Raw genomic sequence first — 21,611 nt, forward strand, 5'->3', positions numbered from 1 at the left:
AAACAAAAACAAAAAAGTATTTGGCTTGAGGAATGCCCTATAAACAATAGGAAAGGAACACAATTATGCAATAAGTAAAAGTTCATCTCGGATCCACTTTAACCCATTTTGGGTAGAGTAAAAGCCCAGGGAGCGCTGCTATATTTACCTAGTCCCAGCTGCCTCTGGTCTCCTCTTCCTCCCCAGAGTCACGTGGTATTCTGCCCCCCTGAGGCTCCTGGTGACATGACATGCATCTGGGGCTGGAGAATCTCAGCACGCAGCACACTGATACCTTGAGGAAGAGGAGATCCAATGCAGCATGGACTAGGTAAGTATGACTACACTTATTCTGCACAAAACGGGGGAAGAAGTATTATCCCTTTAAAGCCCCTCGGTACCCCCACAGTCATGGGAATTGTGGGGAGTATTGTTATGCCACTGACTGTCAGATTGGTTGCATTATCTATTTACTGCATTGGGCTCACAAGTGCATTCTTTGGTGTTTATTGACATGGACATGTCATAAATAGCATTGCTATCTATGGTATGCACGTGTTCAGCCCAGTGCCCAGAAAAGTAATGTACTATTAGCACCTTGCACTCCATTGCTGCCACAACAGACATGTGTGAACAGATCCAATCCTATGTAATAAAACCCTAACTGCCTCTGTGATTTGGATACTGCCCATGTGTAGCCGTTGGGACAGGAGGTAGACGGGGCCAGGGGGTGCGGGCGGACGGCTGCAGGCAGGTGCGCGTGCTGACATGCAGCGGTGGCGGCGATGAGAGAGACCTAGAGCCCGTTTTTAAATGGGCTTAGGTCTACTAGTAGTTTACATAGGATCCATCACCATGTTCATCAGTTTGTTATGGTCTAGAGGGGACAACCCAGCAGAATGTATAATTCTGAATCTGTATTTATTCAAACCACATCACACCATAAGGCTTACAGATTCCAGGCAAGACAGCCAGTAGCGTAGCTGGGGAGTTTGGGGCTTCAGTGCAAGTTTCACATCAGATCCCAAGCACTCTATTGATATGATGCCCCAAAACATACCAAGGGCCGTTTCAGTGTGAGAGAAGTATAATCAGAGTAAGGAAACAGTTAAGGATTACTACTATTCGATGCATATACAGAGGTGCTCATTACCAGCATAGCACCAATGAAAAGCTAATAAGGTGGATGAAAGAGGGCTCCTAATTGGCCCCTCTGGTCCAGGTGCTCTGGTGTAGTTGCACCCTCTGCATCGCCTATTGCTACGTCACTGAAGACAGCTCTTACCCATATCTCATGAATGGTCTGTTGTGGAAAACAGACTAGTATGGAGACAAGTGTGAACCTAGCAATACAAAGCTTGAGGCTATGCTAGTGTAAGCGGGCCTCTGCTGAGATTTTTATCTAAAATTAAAAAGGGCAAGAACAGTGAATGACTTATGCCAAGTAGATATCTCTGCATGTATATCTTTTATAGAAAGATAAACAAGACAAATAATAGTTATATTGTGCTTTTTCCTGACAGACTCAAAGCACTCAAGCTGCAGCCACTAGGGTGCGCTCTATAGGCAGTAGCTGTGTTAGGAGTCTTGCCCAAGGACTCTTTACTGAATAGGTTTTGGCTTATGGAACAGGAAGAGCCGAGATCCAAACGCAGGTCTCCTGTGTCAGAGGAAGAGCCCTTAACCATTACACTAGATAGATAGATAGATAGATAGATAGATAGATAGATAGATAAGTAAAGATGGATAGATCCATCCTTCTTCACAGCATCCTTGTCTGGGCAGCACACAGCAGTTGTATTCTTAGGATTCAGTGCAGAAGTACGTAGGTTTGCTACCAAGGCAGTAATATAATAGCTTTTAGAATGCTGCTCTGTGCTTTTGACCTTGTGCTTCCTATTATCCAGTGTCTCCTAATTGCTATCTTTATTCAGGACAATGACCTTGCATATAATTGTCATCATCCATTGTCTGTGTGATTTCAGAAAGATATGTTTTTTTTTTCTTATTCTTTTTTTTTTCTTCCCCTCTTTGGTCATTTTAGATAATGCTACAGTGAAATCCGTCCATTTGTTAGAATAGCTAAACAGCGGCATTGTTCAGTAAACAGCGGCGTGACTTGGCGTACACTTCATTCAGGGCGACCTTGTGGCCTAACATGCGCAGAGCTGCAGGAGCGCTGATACAGATCATTTTCTCTGAGCACAGTTGACATTTGTGAAGTTGACATCAGCAGTCGCGGGACCTGACTGAGCCTAGCCGATGGGGTGGTTCTGCCTGCTCTACGGGGCCGACTCTCTCTATTTGAACACCGACTGGATACAGTGAGCACATAATTATCATCATCTTCACCAAACCCATGCTGGTGGCTAAATCAGCTTCTGCGTCGTCATAACGTTGTTCCCTTGTACATACAAGGAACCTGCTTGCCCTCTTGCCCACCATGACGCTATATGATTACAGATACACAGGCATTCACACTGCGTCTAATTGATACTCAGTTCAGCGGCTCTATTTCAGCAGCCCAGCAGACAGCACTTTCGCTTGACGCTGCTATAGGTTGGTGTTAATAATACGAAACAACAAAAACAGGGAGCATAGGGAAAAAATGGGTAAACATTGAAAGGAAAACAGACTAATATGAAAAAGTTATGATTTTAGATTATCATTTAGTATTTATATAGCACTGACACCTCCAGCAGTGCTGAACAGAGTATACTGTCTTGTCACTTAAAGCAGAATGAAACCCAGCATTTCTTATTTGCTGTAATAGATTACCGGTATTTACAGCATATTATATACAACCAGCACTTTTTTACTAGAACAACATTCAAAGGGTTACACACAGAAATTAGAAGTTCCCTGTCGGCACAGCTGGACGCATTCGAACTGGAGATAATGTTATCTTGTATTTAATTGTATGAAGTGGGGAATGTAAACAAACACTTCTCTGACACTGCAGACTCTCCTGAAAACAGTCAGACAATCAGAAAGCATTTCTGCTTACGTTAGAAGATGAATAAAGTAGTTATAAAAAAAAAAGTGTACTTTGGGGACGTATAATTTCTAAATGAATAATAATACTTATGCACAAAAGCAAATATGATAACCATATGGCATATAAAAAGTAGGAAAACATGTTTTTATTGAATATTATGTCAGGGTTTTATACCGCTTTAACTGTCCCTCAGAGGAGCTAACAATCTAATCCCTACCATAGTCTTATGCCTATGTATGTATCGTGTAATGTATGTATGGTAGTCGAGGATCAATTTAACTTATCTGTATGTTTTTGATGTGTGGGAGGAAACCAGAGTACCCGGAGGATACCCATGCAGACACGGGGACAACATACAAACTCCATGCAGATAGTGGGACCCAGGGATGCAAGGTGAGAGTGCTAACTACGCCACCGTGCTGCCCGATTACAGCTCGTGCCCATGTATAAATTTAAGCAAATTATATAATGTACAAATTTGTTAGATGTAGCTGTACATAGGCCAATTATGGCCAGTTACGCCAAGTTAATCGTTTTCCTCTCAAATTGCAACTTGAATGGATAGTGATTAATTCCTACACCACACAACAAACTCAATTTCAATACATTACAATGGAAACTAGTCGCACAGGTGTTGCCAATAAACAATACAACTATTGGTAATTTAAATTACCATTTTTTTTATTATAGGCAAATCCAGTGCCCATTCTAACATAAACCATTCCCTCCTAATGAATACAACTAGCCCCCACCTAAAGTCTAAAACTAATTTTGATTGGTAAACTGTTCAAAATAGATCTGATGTTAATCAGCCCCATTGGTTAGGGAGTAAAAGAAATTCTGCAGCAGACCTCATCAAGGTGATAAAAGCGTCAATGTGTCTGGTAGATTTTATGTTCAGCTTGAGACTGCAGACCGAAAATACAAAACTCCAGATGAAGAACCGTCAAAGTTGCACGTGTACATTGTGCATAGTGCTGCTGACATCACCAGAAAATGGCAGCTTCATCGCAGTATTAAAAAAAATAAAAATAAATCAGGCAATGGAAATCAACTATGGGAAAGAAGTGACAGTAGAAGCAGGGTGGGGCCGGGCAGAGGCAAGAGAGGCTCCAGCCTCACGGCGCAGTGTAGGAGGGGGGGGTACAACTCACTCAGTGATCATTCACCTATTGTGTTTGAAGCAGAGGGAAATAAGAAAAACGGATTGCATGGCAGTGACTGCAAGCCAGATTACTAGAGATTAAGATATTGGGGGCCCCGGGGCACCTCTTACTCTAATAGCAATCAGTGTGTGATGTTTGGGGTGGGAGGGATGGAGGGGCGCACTTTGGTGTCTCAGCCTTGGGTGCTGGAGGACCTTGTCCCGCCTCTGAGAAGAAGTATGCTGTGGTAAGCATAACTGATCCTGAAACAAGGATTGTTTAATGTTCTTCTATGAGTCTTAACAGGTCCTCTTCAAGTTATGTTTATAGCCTCTATAAGAAAGAGAACATTCACATACAAGCAACGGTTTGTTCTGTGGAGAGGAGTGAGGAGGGAAGGGAGACAAGCAAGGGGTGACCCATTTTTTAATCTACAATAGAAGAGCAATAAAGATCAGTCATTAGTAATCCAACATGATGGATCACTAACATCATCATCAATGGCGTCGGAAAGCACCTAAATTCACACTAGAACAAAAAGCATCATTTAGCCAATGGGAAGCTAAAATTTACATAGCTAAGTCTGTTAATTATAAGAATTCTCCCTGTTCTGTGCATAGTGTTGATGTCAACACCAGCAAAATGGCATCTCCCATGCAGAATGAAAAAGGTAAAAAACAAACAGTGAAAATATGTATGGTAAGCATTAGGCCCCGTTTACACTTAATCAGTTGCTCTCAGTTATAACTGAAAGGTCAACTGATTTTCAAAGTAAGTCCCATGTTTTCCTATGGCACCTTTCACACCTAACGTGTTTTAACTGCAATCTTTTTCACAATGCACTGCTATAGAGAAGGGAAAAAAACGCGTACCGACTGATTAAGTGTAAACGGGGCATAACAGTTACTACAAGATGGAGATGATGATATATTGTATTAACATATGCAAAGGTTTGCTTTTCCTTCTTCATCCCATGCAAGATACTTGTGATACTCCTTGACTGAGCTTTTCATTCCATTCCATATACACAATTCAGATATAAAGCATTATTCTACATCCAATAACACAAAATGATAACATAGGTTGTACAAGGATCCCAACAGTGATGTTCAGCCACTACTTACTCAATATAATGTGATGCCCTATCAGATGGAAAGACTATAGTAGAAGTACATTGAAGCTACTCTGGAAGAACATACTAATATATACTTAGCTTGAAAGGTTTGAAAGGCAAATAAAAGCCTTATAAAGCCATAGAGCGGCATCTAAGCTACACATTTAGGTCAGGAAATTGAAGTCATATAAGAAACAGAACAGGGAGAGGACAAGGGAAAAGGTGGTCAATTAAAGCGGACCTGAACTCAGGACTTCCTCTCTGCTCTAAACAGCATAATACCCTTTAAAGAAAAAACATTTCTTTGTTACAGCTGATACGAATTCTGCAACAAATCTTGTGTCTACTTCCTGCTTTCATGGAAGCAGACATACTGTTAACATCCTGCCCTTTCAAATTAGCCTCTCTACCGTGGCAGTCAGCTGACACAGCTGAGGGATTAAATGACAACTTGTGATTAGACACAGATGAGTACATACAGGGTGTATTTCTCTATGTTTTCCTTCCGTCCTGTGCAAAAGTTCAGGCCCAATTTAACAGGGTTAAAGCCTTAGTTTAGGTCACATGTGTCAAACTCCAGGCCTGGAGGGCCAGATCCGTGCCAGTGTTTAGGATGGACTGAGAAAGAGAGGAATGTGTTCTACCTGATGGACCACATCTTTCCTGATTCAAACCCATCAATTCATTTGAGCTGTGTCAAAAATGTGTGAGGATCTCGGCCCTCGTAGGACTGGTTTGACATAACTGGTTTCAATAGAACAACTTTAAAAAAATAATAATAATTATGCATAAAATAAGCTGTACAATATGTTACAATGTCTGCAACGTAACCAAGGAAGAAAAAGAAAATATAAGCTGCACCAATTCTGAAAACCTCATATGCCTCAGTAAGCTTTATAAATACAATAAATAAATAAAATAAATAAATAATCTCCTGTGCATTACTCCCTACCACCACTGCCTTCCATCCATTAAATCTCCTCCCCATTTGCATGCCTATGTGACTAAACGGGGAGAGTTTTGAGACTGATTGGAATTTAGCCATCAGCTGTAGGTGAATTGTGAAAAGGTGAACAGGCCCCTTTTACACTTGCCTTGCAAATGTGCGTTGTGTTATCCTGTTTTGTCGTAGGGTAACGCAATGTCAATGCATGGCAATAGGGCGTCGCACACTTACCGTGTCACATCACATTGTGGTGGAAGTTCCTGGTCCTGAGATGACCCTCCGCAAAGTCAACAGCGTGCTACCGCCGGACTTCCGTGGTGCCGCAACAACAGCGGGAAGCATGTAAGTCAATTGGTGACACAGAAAATTGAAATATGTTGGCGGTGGTGGGGCATGGCGGCAGTGGTGCAGCCCACATTCGCGGAATGATGTGATTAAGATGGAGAAACCCAGGAATCCCAATGTCATACTTCCTGTCCAGCTTGCAGTACGTCACTGGGCAAGGGGAGGCAACTTAGGACAAAGGGAAGGCAAGAGGCGTGCAGGGGCGGATGACGGATGTGTGGGGGGCTTGAGAAGGGTGTGCAGGAAGGGTCAGCACTATGCATATGATCTTGTCGGCGCACTCTGCCGCAGGGTCAGATCTCATCAAGGTGATAAAAGCGTCAATGTGTCTGGTAGACAGTGGGACATTACAGGCGCACGTTAGAGCAGCCTGTAATGCACCCCACCGTACAGCAATGAAAAATCAATGGGCTGTTCACAGTGCCCACGTTGCGTTACATAGTAACGCTGCGCCACCGGACAACGTACTGCATGCAGTACTTTCTAAGCGGCAGAGCCGCGTTAGACTGCTTGCACATGCTCAGTAACGTTGGGGAGGAACGGAGAGCGGCCAGGCACATGGCTAATTAATATTCACTGCACTCAGTGATGTGCAGTGTTTACTTCCTGGAGCGGCCGCTCTGTGCAGCGATTGGCCGGCGGGACCACGTGATGCCGCATGCGTACAAGAGTACGCATCACGGCATCACGGACGCCAGAGTGAGCTGCACAACGCGGCTCACTCTGACGTCCAAAGCAGGGAGCACCAGGCGTTGCATTAGGGGCACGTTATGCGACCTTAACGTCCCCTAAAACACAACGTCCTGGTGTGAAACCAGCCTGAATGTTCTTCTATGAGTCTTAACAGGTCCTCTTCAAGTTATGTTTATAGCCTCTATAAGAAAGAGAACATTCACATACAAGTAACGGTTTGTTCTGTAGAGAGGAGTGAGGAGGGAAGGGAGACAAGCAAGAGGTGACCCATTTTTGAATCTACAATAGAAGAGCAATACAGATCAGTCATTAGTAATCCAACATGAGGGATCACTAACATAATCATCAATGGTGTCGGAAAGCACCTAAATTCACACTAGAACAAAAAGCATCATTTAGCCAATGGGAAGCTAAAATTTACATAGCTAAGTCTGTTAATTCTAAGAATTCTCCCTGTTCTGTGCATAGTGTTGGTGTCAACACCAGCAAAATGGCATCTCCCATGCAGAATGTAAAAGGTAAAAAAAAAAAAACAGTGAAAATATGTATGGTAAGCATTAGGCCCCGTTTACACTTAATCAGTTGCGACACTCGGCCGAATGTCGGGCTGCTCCTTCTGCGTATGACGCGGCTGACGTCACACGGCGGCTGGCGTGGCAGTACAGCGCATGCGCGATTTCATCGCGCATGCACGGTACTTTCACGCCAGTCGCCGTGATGACGCGAGGCGGCCGGCGTGTGACGTCAGCCGCTTCATACGCGGAAGGAGCTGCGGCCGGTCAGCCATTCCGGAGCGGGGAGTAGGAGAGGAGCCAGGACGCCGTCATGGGACCTCCCGACCAGCATAGGCTGGAAAAAGCCCCGGGTGAGTACAACTTTTATTTTTTAGATGAGCTCGGAGTCCCTTTAACGTGTTTTAACTGAAATCTTTTTCACAATGCACTGCTATGGAGAAGGGAAAAAAACGCGTACCAACTGATTAAGTGTAAACAGGGCCTAACAGTTACTACAAGATGGAGATGATGATATATTGTATTAACATATGCAAAGGTTTGCTTTTCCTTCTTCATCACATGCAAGATACTTGTGATACTCCTTGACTGAGCTTTTCATTCCATTCCATATACACAATTCAGATATAAAGCATTATTCTACATCCAATAACACAAAATGATAACATAGGTTGTACAAGGATCCCAACAGTGATGTTCAGCCTCTACTTACTCAATATAATGTGATGCCCTATCAGATGGAAAGACTATAGTAGAAGTACATTGAAGCTACTCTGGAAGAACATACTAATACTGTATATACTTAGCTTGAAAGGTTTGAAAGGCAAATAAAAGCCTTATAAAGCCATAGAGCGGCATCTAAGCTACACATTTAGGTCAGGAAATTGAAGTCATATAAGAAACAGAACAGGGAGAGGACAAGGGAAAAGGTGGTCAATTAAAGCGGACCTGAACTCAGAACTTCCTCTCTGCTCTAAACAGCATAATACCCTTTAAAGAAAAAACATTTCTTTGTTACAGCTGATACGAATTCTGCAACAAATCTTGTGTCTACTTCCTGCTTTCATGGAAGCAGACATACTGTTAACATCCTGCCCTTTCAAATTAGCCTCTCTGCCGTGGCAGTCAGCTGACACAGCTGAGGGATCAAATGACAACTTGTGATTAGACACAGATGAGTACATACAGGGTGTATTTCTCTATGTTTTCCTTCCGTCCTGTGCAAAAGTTCAGGTCCACTTTAACAGGGTTAAAGCCTTAGTTTAGGTCACATGTGTCAAACTCCAGGCCTGGAGGGCCAGATCCGTGCCAGTGTTTAGGATGGACTGAGAAAGAGAGGAATGTGTTCTACCTGATGGACCACATCTTTCCTGATTCAAACCCATCAATTCATTTGAGCTGTGTCAAAAATGTGTGAGGATCTCGGCCCTCGTAGGACTGGTTTGACATAACTGGTTTAGGTACAGTTTTGGTAAGCATTCAATAGAACAACTTTAAAAAAAAAAATAATAATTATGCATAAAATAAGCTGTAAAATATGTTACAATGTCTGCAACGTAACCAAGGAAGAAAAAGAAAATATAAGCTGCACCAATTCTGAAAACCTCATATGCCTCAGTAATCTCCTGTGCATTACCGCCTACCACCACTCCCTTCCATCCATTCAATCTCCTCCCCATTTGCATGCCTATGTAACTAAACGGGGAGAGTTTCAGACTGATTGGAATGTAGCCATCAGCTGTAGGTGAATTGTGAAAAGGTGAACAGGCCCCTTTTACAATTGCCTTGCAAATGTGCGTTGTGTTATCCTGTTTTGCCGTAGGGTAACGCAATGTCAATGCATGGCAATAGGGCGTTGCACGCTTACCGTGTCACGTCACGTTGTGGTGGAACTTCCTGGTCGTGAGATGACCCTCCGCAAAGACTTCCATGGTGCCGCGTGCCGCAACAACAGCGGGAAGCATGTGAGTCAATTGGCGACACAGAAACTTGAAATATGTTGGCGGTGGTGGTGCATGGCGGCAGTGGTGCAGCCCACATTCGTGGAATGATGTGATTAAGATAGGGAAACCCAGGAATCCCAATGTCATACTTCCTGTCCAGCATGGAGTACGTCACTGGGCAAGGGGAGGCAATTTATGACAAAGGGTGGGCAAGAGGCGTGCAGGGGCATATGAAGGATGTGTGGGGGGGCTTGAGAAGGGTGTGCAGGAAGGGTCGGCACTATGCATATGATCTTGTCGGTGCACTCTGCCGCAGCGTCATATGAATGTTTTTTCCGCTGTGATGCGATGCAATGCTATGGGGGTTGAGCATTGCACGACAACTCTACAGCCAGATGTAAATCCGGCCAAAAATGCATTTTTTTAATACTGTGGGAAAATATCACCCAGGATACAACTTATGAGAAAAAGTGAAATACAGACCTATGTGCCCTTTATTAAGTGATGTTTGATGAACATACATGTCCTAACTTATGATGAAGCAATAGGGGATGCAGAATTCTCAAAAACGCCAAGGCCACTGGACCAGAGAAGCTCACATTGGGCCCTCTTTCAGTTACTTTAGTAGCCTTTTATTGGAGCCATAGTGGTAAGGGTCACCTCTACATGTGCTTCAAATAGTGGTAAGTCTTAACAAACCATTACAATGCTATCCATAAAAAGCTGACGTTGACTGTCTGTTTCCAGGGCTGGATTTCTGGAAAAGTCACAATGGCCCGAGCCTTGGGTGGCTGGAGCCCAAGAGGGCACCTGGATGTGAAAAGGGGTTGATACATATGAAAGAGCAGGTGGCCAATAGGGAGAAACACATGACAAAGCTAAACTAACGCCCAAGGGAGCAGTAAATGAAATAAAGGGCTGCAGTATATTGATATTACAGATCAAAGAGAGGGGGCTACACGTGGAATGGGAGGGGTGTTGCTGCACATGGAAGGGAGCCTCAACCAGGGCTGGTTCCAGACTTTTTTCTGCCTGAGGAAAATTTGTGAGGATGTGCCCCCTCCCCCTGAATTGGAATGATCGCACAATTTGCACAGCACGTTACAGCTGCGGTGAGTCCCCCAAAACACCTTCAGTATATGTAAGTAGCCAATTATAGGTGCCCCCAGTGTTTTAGCTAGACTTCTGCTGCCTGAGGAAGTCGCTTCACTTGGCATCATTGACGGACCAGGCCTGGCCTCAACATACTGGCCTCAACATCTATGGGTGGAAAAAGTATAAATCCCTCCTTGCCTCTATCATGTGATACCGTGCTAGGGGGAGCAGGTGCAATGGTGCCCTTGACTCTGCAGCTACATTACTGCTACTAGTAAGAGACAGGTAATCTGAAACACACAGTGTTTGCAGCTATTTCTCCAATAACCGTACGTTTCAAGTGACTGGCGAGCCTCTTTTGTGCTTTTTCTGCATGAATGCTTGGTTGGATGCTTTGGGTGAAGGAATAGATATTTTTTTTCCCCAGGCACTAGTTCTATAAGGTTCTCTGAGCTTCACACAGTCTCAGCATTGCTACCGATGCTCATTTGAAAAGCTAATAAAAGGTTGCCATGAAGTCACATTTAAGAAGAGAGAGGTAGTTGTGATCTAGCTCAATGAGCAGGCGGTATTAACCCAGTTTACAGTTAATTAAACAGAGACTACAGTCAAAAGGAAATAAAAAAAATATATAAAAATAACCATAGTTGTTTAATTATGCATGCATGAAATTTAGTGGAAGATACAGTTTCTTTAATGTATTTTTTTCCCTCTATAGAGCAAAAATCGTTTGTTTTCGCTTGACGTGTTCTAGGGAGAGGGAGACTTGCTTTGCACACCTCTCCGAATGGGGCGATCAAGACTGCTTGACAGCTACAGTAAACAGCAGAGATGCAGCTCATCCTCGTGTTTTATGTAGTGTGGCTGAGTCATCGCCGGACGCAGGCAGGGCTGCCACAGCCGCCTGTAAACCGGGGACAACAACAGAGGGGAAAAATTCCACCGCTTTATGATTTTTCCTAAAGAAGACCTGTCACTTTGGGGTTATTTCGGTCATCCATCACTTTGACGCAGGTGATGAAAGTTTTCTAATATAAAATTTATTTGCTAGAAAGGGCCGTTTCCACGGTTTCCTTATTCCACAGAATGCTAGACCTGTTTGAGAGTTTGGCGTACGATAGCCACATAGGGCATTGGTTCTTTACAGCTCAATTCCATATATTTCGAGCTCCTCCATGCCCACGAGCAAGGCTGTGTCCTCAGCTATTCCCCTGGCTGACCCCTGGCAAAATCATTCTCAACATTGGGAAAAGGTATACAAACTATTGCAAGAATGTCAATGTCTTTTTTTACAATAGCCGCTATATGTTCTCACTTGTTGGCAGAGCAGGATCATCCACCAGGCAACCTAGGCAGGTGCCTGGGGCCACTGGGTGTCAAGGGGCCCAACAGAAACATTTTCTGACCTCTCTCCACTGCAGCTTACCAAACAGACCACAGGGGGCCCAAATCTATTACCTTGTCTATGGTCCCATTACATCTTAATCCATATCTACTTATTGGTGTGTTTATCAAGATGGGTAAACAGGGTCCACATCCACAACTGCAAAGTTAAGCGCCTCCATAGGCCTCAAAGTATATTTGCCGCTATGGTGCTTAACCTAGGATTGAACTTAATCCCAATCAGTAGCTGATACCCCGATACCCCCTTTCCCACAGGAGATGTTTTCCTTTCTTCTAATACATCAACATGGGGGTCTCTGTAGCTTATATTGTAGTGAAACCCCTCCCACAGTGTGATCTCATGGCCATGGTTCTGACAGTTTGCTGTCTGTGAACCCCATTGCATTGTGGGAAATAACCATTTTTTCCAACTGCCAAGCACAGCAAGTAGTATCACCCTCTTTTTATAGAACTCTCAGTAACAAAAATTCAAAACAGATCACCTGGCAGGACTAAAGATGTCGCCACCAGTGATACATTTCAAAATGTAAATCAGGAGAGGTAAGATTTTACAATGGGCAAACACTGACTAAATAATCTGTAAATGTATATTGTAAAAAAATAAGCTATGTTATTCATTATGTCATTTTCATGACGCTTCCTCTTGAAATTGAGCACTATCGTAGGGCAGGGGTGTCTTTCTGCTCTGGGTTGGGGCTCCTATACAGTCAAACTCTTTCTACCATGCAGAGATGACAATCAGTGCTAAAGTATGACAGTTAAACTCCGGATTGTTTAAGGATCACATATAACTGAGTAACGGCATTGGCTATACATATAGCTGACTATCATTACTAGCTGAAATTGACCTAAAAAAGTGCGGTACAACCGCTATGCGTGTTATCTTACCTCTGTTTTGTGAAATAAACTTATTAGTGCTATAAGTTTGGCTGGTTCATCAGGAGAGGTAAGCCTTCTGTTGCCTCTGCTTTTTAACAAATGTAAAGTGTTTTATAAAAACTCTCTAACAAAATGTTCAGTCTTTACTGCAGCCTTTTCTAGTTGCACTGTCTCTGTAATATATCTAATCTTCTTTTCTGTGTCAAGCTTTGTCGACCCAGGGAGGAATGGGCTGCCTCTGTTGTAATGAATACAAGTAATGCACGCCCCCTCCAGGCTCACTCCTGTGTGCATTGTTTATTCCTCACAGACAGCGTCTCTGCTCTCAGTTTCAGCTTGTCTGTGATGCAGGTTGTGAGGCTGAGGGGAGGGAGCTGCCTGTCACATGCTGAGAAACTGTAAGAATCCCAGACTGGAGTGCAGATAATTCACTATGTAATAAAAACTTGTAGTATACTGTAACATGATGTTATAAGCTTACACCTTTTGAAGGACGTTGTGTTTTTTAGTTTGGTACCCTCTGGACTAATCTTCTTAATCTAGGAGTGCAACCATTGGTGTTCTGACACCATTTTGAGCAGGGCCGAAAAAAAATCCCCCCACATGTGCATATGATAGTTGCGATATAGTGGCAACCCAAAAAGTGTTAGTACCCCTTTATGGTTTACATCTAATTGGTTGCTGTACTTGCAGTTCACATTATTGGCTACTGCTTGTTTATTTTTGTATTATTTTGATTCCTGGATCTCCTGGTACCCTCCCCCTCATGCCTTTACTTAGGGAGGGGGGAACAAAAATTACATTGATATGTCCATACATGAGTGGTGATGGGGTGCCCAGACACCCTAGGAAAAAAGACACAGAGACAACAGGAGCCCAAATAACATAGTATATTATGGTTGGAAGATTGTAATGTTTATGGCTATGTTAATGTACATTTAAATGACAAGATAACTACTTACAAAGGTGGGTTGCAACTAGAGGAACCAACCAGTTGAAGCAGGTGGAGAAAGTTGACCCAACTCCACTCAACTCCACTCGGGGTGTCCAGCTTGGACTGGATGCGGTCACTCTCTAGTGAGAAAAAGGACTGGCTTTCACAATGGTGTCCACCATATGAAGCCAGGGAGGACGCCTCAGACCTTGGTACGGTGGAGGCGCTCAATGCTATTGGCTGTTTATCCTTTCGGCACTTGTATTGGCTTGAGGAAGTGGGCTTGGACCCATAAAACACATTACCTGTGCTAAATAAACCTTTTGTTCTAAGAGATTGTCATTATTGACCTCACCCTTTACATTCTTAGCATTTTTTAACTTATTTTTATCTACATCTGGGCCCTCTTTACTCTTCTCCTACCCTTACGTCTGTACACATTCATGCACCTTGGGTTAATGCACTATGGAAATTATGGCTAGTTCTGCAAACAGTCCTTTTTTTACCAAATAAATTTAACACCATGCATTAAATGAGTACTATTTTCTAGTTCAAGATTTGTAGAAATTGTAGAAAAATTTTGTGTGTCACAAAAAGAGGAAATACCTAAATGGTTACATTTGGATACAAAAAACGAAAAGCTTTGTTCGTGACAGATACAAGCAGTGAGGGATAATGTGTAGCAGCATGAGGTCAGGCACTACAATAGCTTTACTGGGATTCTTTTAGCCTGGCAGGAGCTGAAGTAAGAAAAAAATACAATTAAATAACTGAAAGAGCCGGTAACAAAGGAAAGTAAAAATTCAATGCTACATCAATTTCAAAGTTCAGACTCACACTATTACAATAACCTGTCTGTGGCTAGTTCTCTTTAAAGCAAAATTTTAGGTAGAACACATGATCTGGCCCATCTGGTCCTGAATACTTTTTCTTATCTTCTGTGCTGATAGTCTTACCATTGTCACTGTCTGGACAGTGGTCTACAGAGCACCGATTCTAAGACAGGAGGTATTCTACTGGTACTAGAGCATATGACACTGCACTTAGAGGGCTGTATGCAGCAACAAGCTGTGTTGGAGCTTAGTGGACACACACTACATGTTTAGGGCGGAGGCATTCCTCAGGTTTTTCAAGTTTGATACTGGGGCTTATGAGGCAGTTTTGACTGGCAAAACCATTGTCCAATGAGCAATGGCCAGAAAAAGTAAGGATGGATGGATAGCACCTGATCCAGATCCCACAGACTTAATTTCTGTGGACTTTGGGCCTTGACAAGAAGCAGCAGGTACTAATGTAAGACTTCCTTGGGAGGTACCTATCGCCTTTTCTCCCACAGGTTATATTCATTGGATGCATTTAATCTAGTAGGTAGTAAAATCTCCTGAAAAGCTGAAGTCTAGGTGGATCTTTTCAATCCGTGCTGCTATGTCAATAAGATTAATCAATTTTGTCCAGGTACAACCTGCCCATTCTGTTGTCTAAAGCTGGCAGCCATGTATAGACCCTTTCAATTGTGTCTAAAGTTGTTAATCAGCGTATGTTTTTTTTTATGTCCAATACAACTAAACATCATGAAGTCCCCTTTAACGCGTCATCCTGACAGGAAAGCCTCTTTGCTACAAAACATAAAGGTTTTTCACTTTAAAAGCTTCTAGTGGGAGAAGTTTCCTCAAGACTACAACCGCCACCTGGTTCTTTGAATCAGCAGCATCATTCACTGGAGGAGGAAAGACAAATCAACTACCAATACATCATTCAAAGTCTGCCAGCTTTATTCAACCATATTGATAAATACAAGGCTGTGTAATAAAAACTGATAGCAATATAGGACATGGCAAAACTCCTTTGCTGTGTTCCTCTCTGTAACGCCTTCCCACCTGCTGAACAGATGAACTTGTACCGGCAATATTCGCTTTCACCTACAAGGCATTTTTTTCATAATGTGCACCGCAAATTGAAGTTGTTTGTTATGTGTGGTAGGAAAAAAAATCACCCCCGATCTGAAGAATGTGTTATAATTAGATTATACATCATTTGCCAGATTTGTCTTGGGAAGCGCTGCCAATATATGGCTATTAGTAGTCTTCATACGATGTGTTTTGTTGATAAAACAGAATAAAAAGCACATCGTCTCTGCACTATTTACAATTTTATGGAATGCCATATGTTAGATGAGTCATGTCAGGACTGTAGGCATGATAGAAAAACTGACACCTACAGATGTAATTCTGCGCGCACTCAGAATGGGAGTATTGTGAAGCTGGCAAGGAGTTGGGGGTCTATTGTGCGCCTGTGACCGGGCCTTGACCTCTTCCTTCTAACAACTGCTGTGTCCGTTAGGTTTTTATTTATTGTATACATTTCTATATCACAAAAATTCCTAGGTATATCAGTGACAGAGAATAAATCACACCAGCACCTGCTTCAAAAGAAGCTTCCAGACTAATCAACCTTCTGCCATCAGATAAAACTCGTAAGGCCAGTTTGGTCCATTGACTATTATTGTGACAGTACTTTTTTTCCCCCTGTATATGAACGCGGTAGGAAAAGTAAAGTGGTTTTCTGAACTCATATGAGAAAGTGATTCTTGCATTAAAGCATACACATGCTAACATTTGTAATCCAGACACAAAAGAGTTAAAGCTCGTGCAACTAGGCACTCCTAGCTATTTTCTATCTGCCTCAGACACTTTTTATTGACCTGAAGAAGTGGGGCAACACCTGTAAAATGCGTCAGATGGTAAATAAAGGTTTGTATTATTTTTCCACCGAATGGCATTCCTCCATCATTGATGATAATTAGCATACATATAAAAGCGCCACATATAGAAATGGATGCCAAACAATGATATTCTATTATATACTATAGTACAATATCAATGACTTAACTGATATTATACTATGTCCTAACCTAACTCTATTCTCACACAGAACCCGCCCACTTGATGCTCACTTCTTGCATACACGCCCTTATTGAGGGTAGCAGAGGCACAGCTCACCTGTCTCTTCACTACCTGTGGGTCACCATTGATATGAGGTCTGAAGTATGCTTCTGCGCCAGGCAGTGCAGCGAGAGGGATACGGCCTCTGTGGAGGTCTGGAGGAGGGGGCTGCTTGAGGCAGGTGAATGAGCAATGGCTGGTGGGAGGGTACCTATACTGGGGGACAGGCTATCTATCTATAGTGGGGTGACATGCTTTGTATACTGGGGGTACAGGCTACCTATACTGGGGGCACCTATACTTTGCTACCTATAGTAAGGGCGCCTATACCTGGCTACCTATACTGGGGGCACCTACACTTGGCTTGCTATACTGGAGGCACTTATACTTGGTTAGTATACAGGGGTACCTATACCTGGCTTCCTATACTGGGGGTACATTTACCTGACTACCAAACTGTGGGTACTGATACCTGGCTTCCTATACTGGGGCACCAATATATCTGGCTTCCTATACAGTGAGCACCTATACTTGGCTTTCAATACTGAGGCACTCATACCTGGCTTCCTATACTCGGGGCTCCTATACCTGGCTACTTATACTGAGGGCACCTATAACTGGCTACTTATACTGGGGTACCTCCTACACTGGGGGCACCTACACTTGGCTTCCTGTACAGGGGGCAATTATACCTGGATTCCTATACAGGGAGTACCTATACCTAGCTTCCTATACTGGAGCCACCTGCACCTGGCTACCTATACTGGTGGCACTGATACCTGGCTACCTATACTGGGGGCAACTACACCTGGCTTCCTATACAAGGGGACCTATACCTGCACTGAGGGTGCTCTTTATTGGTCCTACCCTGGCTATAATGCACAGCGCAATTTGTCATATGTTATGCGATCATTCCAAATTGGGGTGGAGGGGCACATCCTCATAAGTTTACATCAGGCAGCAAAAAGTCTACAACCAGCCCTGACAAGATCCACCACAGCCTATGCCTCCACAACATCTGGATAGTGATCATTAATGCGGCTTATAGCTCATTATGCCACACACAGTGGTGCTCATCCAATATTAGGGTATCCAAACCACCTAGATAATCTGAACTTTTTCCACGCAGAAGCCAAAATCCCCTTCAATGGCAAAAATCCCTTTCGAAGGCATTCCGGCCGAGAGAGAGAGAGAGAGAGAGAGAGAGAGAGAGAGAGAGAGAGAGAGGAGAGGAGAGAGAGAGAGAGAGAGGAGAGAGAGAGAGGAGAGAGAGAGAGGAGAGAGAGAGAGATTTTAAGTCCCCACATCATCAATAAGTGTTTCCCTTTAAAAAAAAACATAATGCTACATGCCTCATTTACCCTAAAAACGTTTTAAAACCAATTTAAAGCCCACTTCCGGTTTTCTACCCGGATATCCGAATCCGGGGGGATATCTGGTATTCTGGGACACTGGGTTCGGATATCCGATTTAGATTCGAATTCCAAAATTTCAAACTCGGATATCCGATTCGGATCAGATATCTGGGTATCCGGATCAGAATTCAATCCGGATTTTGAAAAGGGGTATCCGAGCAGCAATGACCACACATACCTTCATTTTTTTCAATCTCTGACAGCTGGAACAGCGCTTGCAACAATTTGAACGGAAGCCGAGGATGACACCTTTGCTTTCCTTTACTCTTAGCTGTCACAAACACTCAGGTTCAGTATTTATCACCATTTCCATTTTCATTTAGTATAATATACAGAGATTTCAGCATTAATATATGGCTCATTTGATGAGACAGTATGTATACTATATTACCGTCCACAGATGCATCATAAAGCACCTGGAATTTGCCAGTCTATAATAAAAACATCAGAGAAACAATCATTTTTCCCCTCACATTTTCTAAATTGCCTCTCAGCATCGAGAAACATGAGACACAAATCCCCAAAGAGGAGCCCAGTACATGGATTTCAGCAAATGCCTTCCTGTTTCCTTATCTATCATGTTGCAAGGCAATACAAGGCACACTTAGCATTCTTACTCTTTACACTCAAAATAATCTAAAAATCGAAAGTGAAACTGTAAACCGTAAGACGTCCACAGGATCAAAATTAAATGGGGTAAGCAGAACTGACAATGCAGGTATAAAGCTTTAAAGGGATCCCTTATGCAGTCAAGGATTTGATGTATAAAATAGAGTGTGATATTACATCAACAAGCAAGATAATGTTCTTTCACATAACTTTATGACCATTGTCTGAGCCTACAGAGAAGCCCTTCACCTTATTTATTTATTTATTTAGGTATTTATATAGCGCCAACATATTATGCACAGGGATGCTTATCCGGATTCCGGATATCCGGTTAACCCGGAAATCCAAACTTTTTTACACTATCCGATTCGGATTTGGATTGTGGATTTTTTTAAAAAATCCGGATAACTATCTGTGGATAGTTTCACGCATGATCCGGATATCCGCATATCCGCGGATTTACCAGATATCCGAATCCGATTACTAGGTCAGTGGCAAAAAGGACGACCATCTCTCCCTCTCTTCCAGGGATTTGTAGGCTGTTAAAAGCAAGCTCAAATACATTGTCCAGGAATCGAACCCAGGTCAACTGCTTAGAAGGCAGCTCTCCTCACCACTATACTACCGACAGCACTACATGCTGAAGCCGGCCTAGCATGTACCATTGCGATATACCCAAGAGAAAAAATGAGCTTGCTTATTTGCCTAATTTGCTAGATGAAAGCAGTGAGACACATGGTGAAACTGCTTACAAGATTAAATTCAAGACTTCAGAATCAGAAAGATCATGTGCCCCCCTGGATGATGCTGATGTAACACACACAGCAAAGGACAGCAATTTGAAGTCTGGAAGATTCCAGGGCAAGGGTGGGAAGGATGAAAAGCTAGGTGGCCATGCAACCCTTCCTGCAAGGGACAGCCTTGCCTTTTGTGTTCAACAGTTGTCTGAAGAGAACCCCAGATAGCCATTTAGCAGCAATTGTGTGCACAGTGTCTGTGGCACAATTGGTTAGTGCATTTGGCTGTTAACCGAAAGGTTGGTGGTTCAAGCACACACAGGGATGGCCTTGCCTTTTGTGTTCAACGGTTGTCTGAAGAAAACCCCAGATAGCCATTTAGCAGCAATTGTGTGCACAATGTCTGTGGCACAATTGGTTAGTGCATTTGGCAGTTAACCAAAAGGTTGATGGTTCAAGCCCACCCAGGGATGGCCTTGCCTTTTGTGTTCAACAGTTGTCCGAAGAGAAAACCAGATAGCCATTTAGCAGCAATTGTGTGCACAGTGTCTGTGGCACAATTGGTTAGTGCATTTGGCTATTAACCGAAAGGTTGGTGGTTCAAGCCCACCCAGGGATGGCCTTGCCTTTTGTGTTCAACAGTTGTCCGAAGAAAACCCCAGATAGTCATTTAGCAGCAATTCAGTGTTGCTCGCGAATTTTCACGCAAGTCATTTTCGACCCGAAAATCCCATTTTCGATTTCGTAAAATTTTCGCGAAAATCTCCTACTATTTTCGCTTTGAAAGGTGAAAAATCGCCTTAATTTTTGCCTAACGTCCGTTTTTTTCGCTTTTAATATCTAAGCCCCCTTACAAGCTAGAATCACCAAATTTGCAGGGTACATTAAGGAGATATGTGGGTACAAGAGGAGAAAAACATTCAAAAAGACCTTATAGTTTTTGAGAAAATCGATTTTAACCAGTTCACCCCCAAGGGTTTTTACTCTAACGGACCAGAGCAATTTTCACTTGTCAGTGCTCCTCCCTTTTATTCCCTAATAACTTTATTACTACTTATCACAAGAAAATGATTTATACCTCGTTTTTTTCACCACCAATTAGGCTTTCTGTGGGTAGTACATTTTGCTGAGAATTTTTTTATTATAAATGCGTTTTAATGGGAAAAAAACAAAAAAAAAGAGAATAAAAACATTATTTCTCAGTTTTTAGCCATTATACTTTTAAAATTAAACATTCTCCTGTGGATAAAACAAATATATTTTATTTGCCCAGTTGTCCCGATTATTAAACCATTTAAATTATGTCCCTATCACAATGTATGGCGACAATATATTATTTTGAAATATAGGTGTTATTTTTCTGTTTTGTTTTTTTTTTTCTTCTGGCCATAATTACAAGCCCCTATATAATAAATTAAAATTAATTTCCCCCCATAAAACATAGATTAAAAAAAGGCAACTATTTATTTATTTATTTGAAGCTGATTTTTTTTTTTTACAAGTGTTTTTTTTTTTTTTAGGGGGGGGGGGAGGGAGGGTTGTAAGTGTAATTTCATCAGTTTTATTAATAGTGTGTATGTAATTGTGTATGTATGTACTTTGTACCTGTAATATACTTTTTGGCCACAAGATGGTGCTAGTGCACACTCTCCCGTATAGGAAGTGATCACTTTTTTTTTTTTACACTTTATGAAATTGTTACAGTTTCCTGTTTTTGTGAATGGATGCGGCCGCTGTTCGCGGTCGCGTCCATTCACTCCAGGCAGTGCGATTGGGTAGAGGACCGCTCGGTCCTCTTCCCCAATCACCCAGCACGGGAACCCGACGGAAACGGCGGCGGTAGCGGCGCGAACACGTGCGGAGCGGCGGCGGGAATGCGCGACGTATTAAAACGTCATGTTGCCATTAACAGGCAAAAGCA

At 42.7% G+C, this 21,611-nt stretch overlaps 1 non-coding gene across 1 annotated transcript; it reads left to right on the top strand.

Annotated features, from left to right (window-relative positions):
• Positions 1–20,235: 20,235 nt before the first annotated feature.
• TRNAN-AUU (transfer RNA asparagine (anticodon AUU)) lies at positions 20,236–20,309 on the top strand. Its single transcript has one exon. It is a non-coding gene; the product is annotated as a tRNA-Asn (tRNA).
• The last annotated feature ends 1,302 nt before the right edge of the window (positions 20,310–21,611 follow it).

The sequence above is a fragment of the Hyperolius riggenbachi genome, chromosome 2 (assembly GCF_040937935.1).
Source record: "Hyperolius riggenbachi isolate aHypRig1 chromosome 2, aHypRig1.pri, whole genome shotgun sequence".
In the NCBI taxonomy this organism is placed as follows: Eukaryota; Metazoa; Chordata; class Amphibia; order Anura; family Hyperoliidae; genus Hyperolius; species Hyperolius riggenbachi.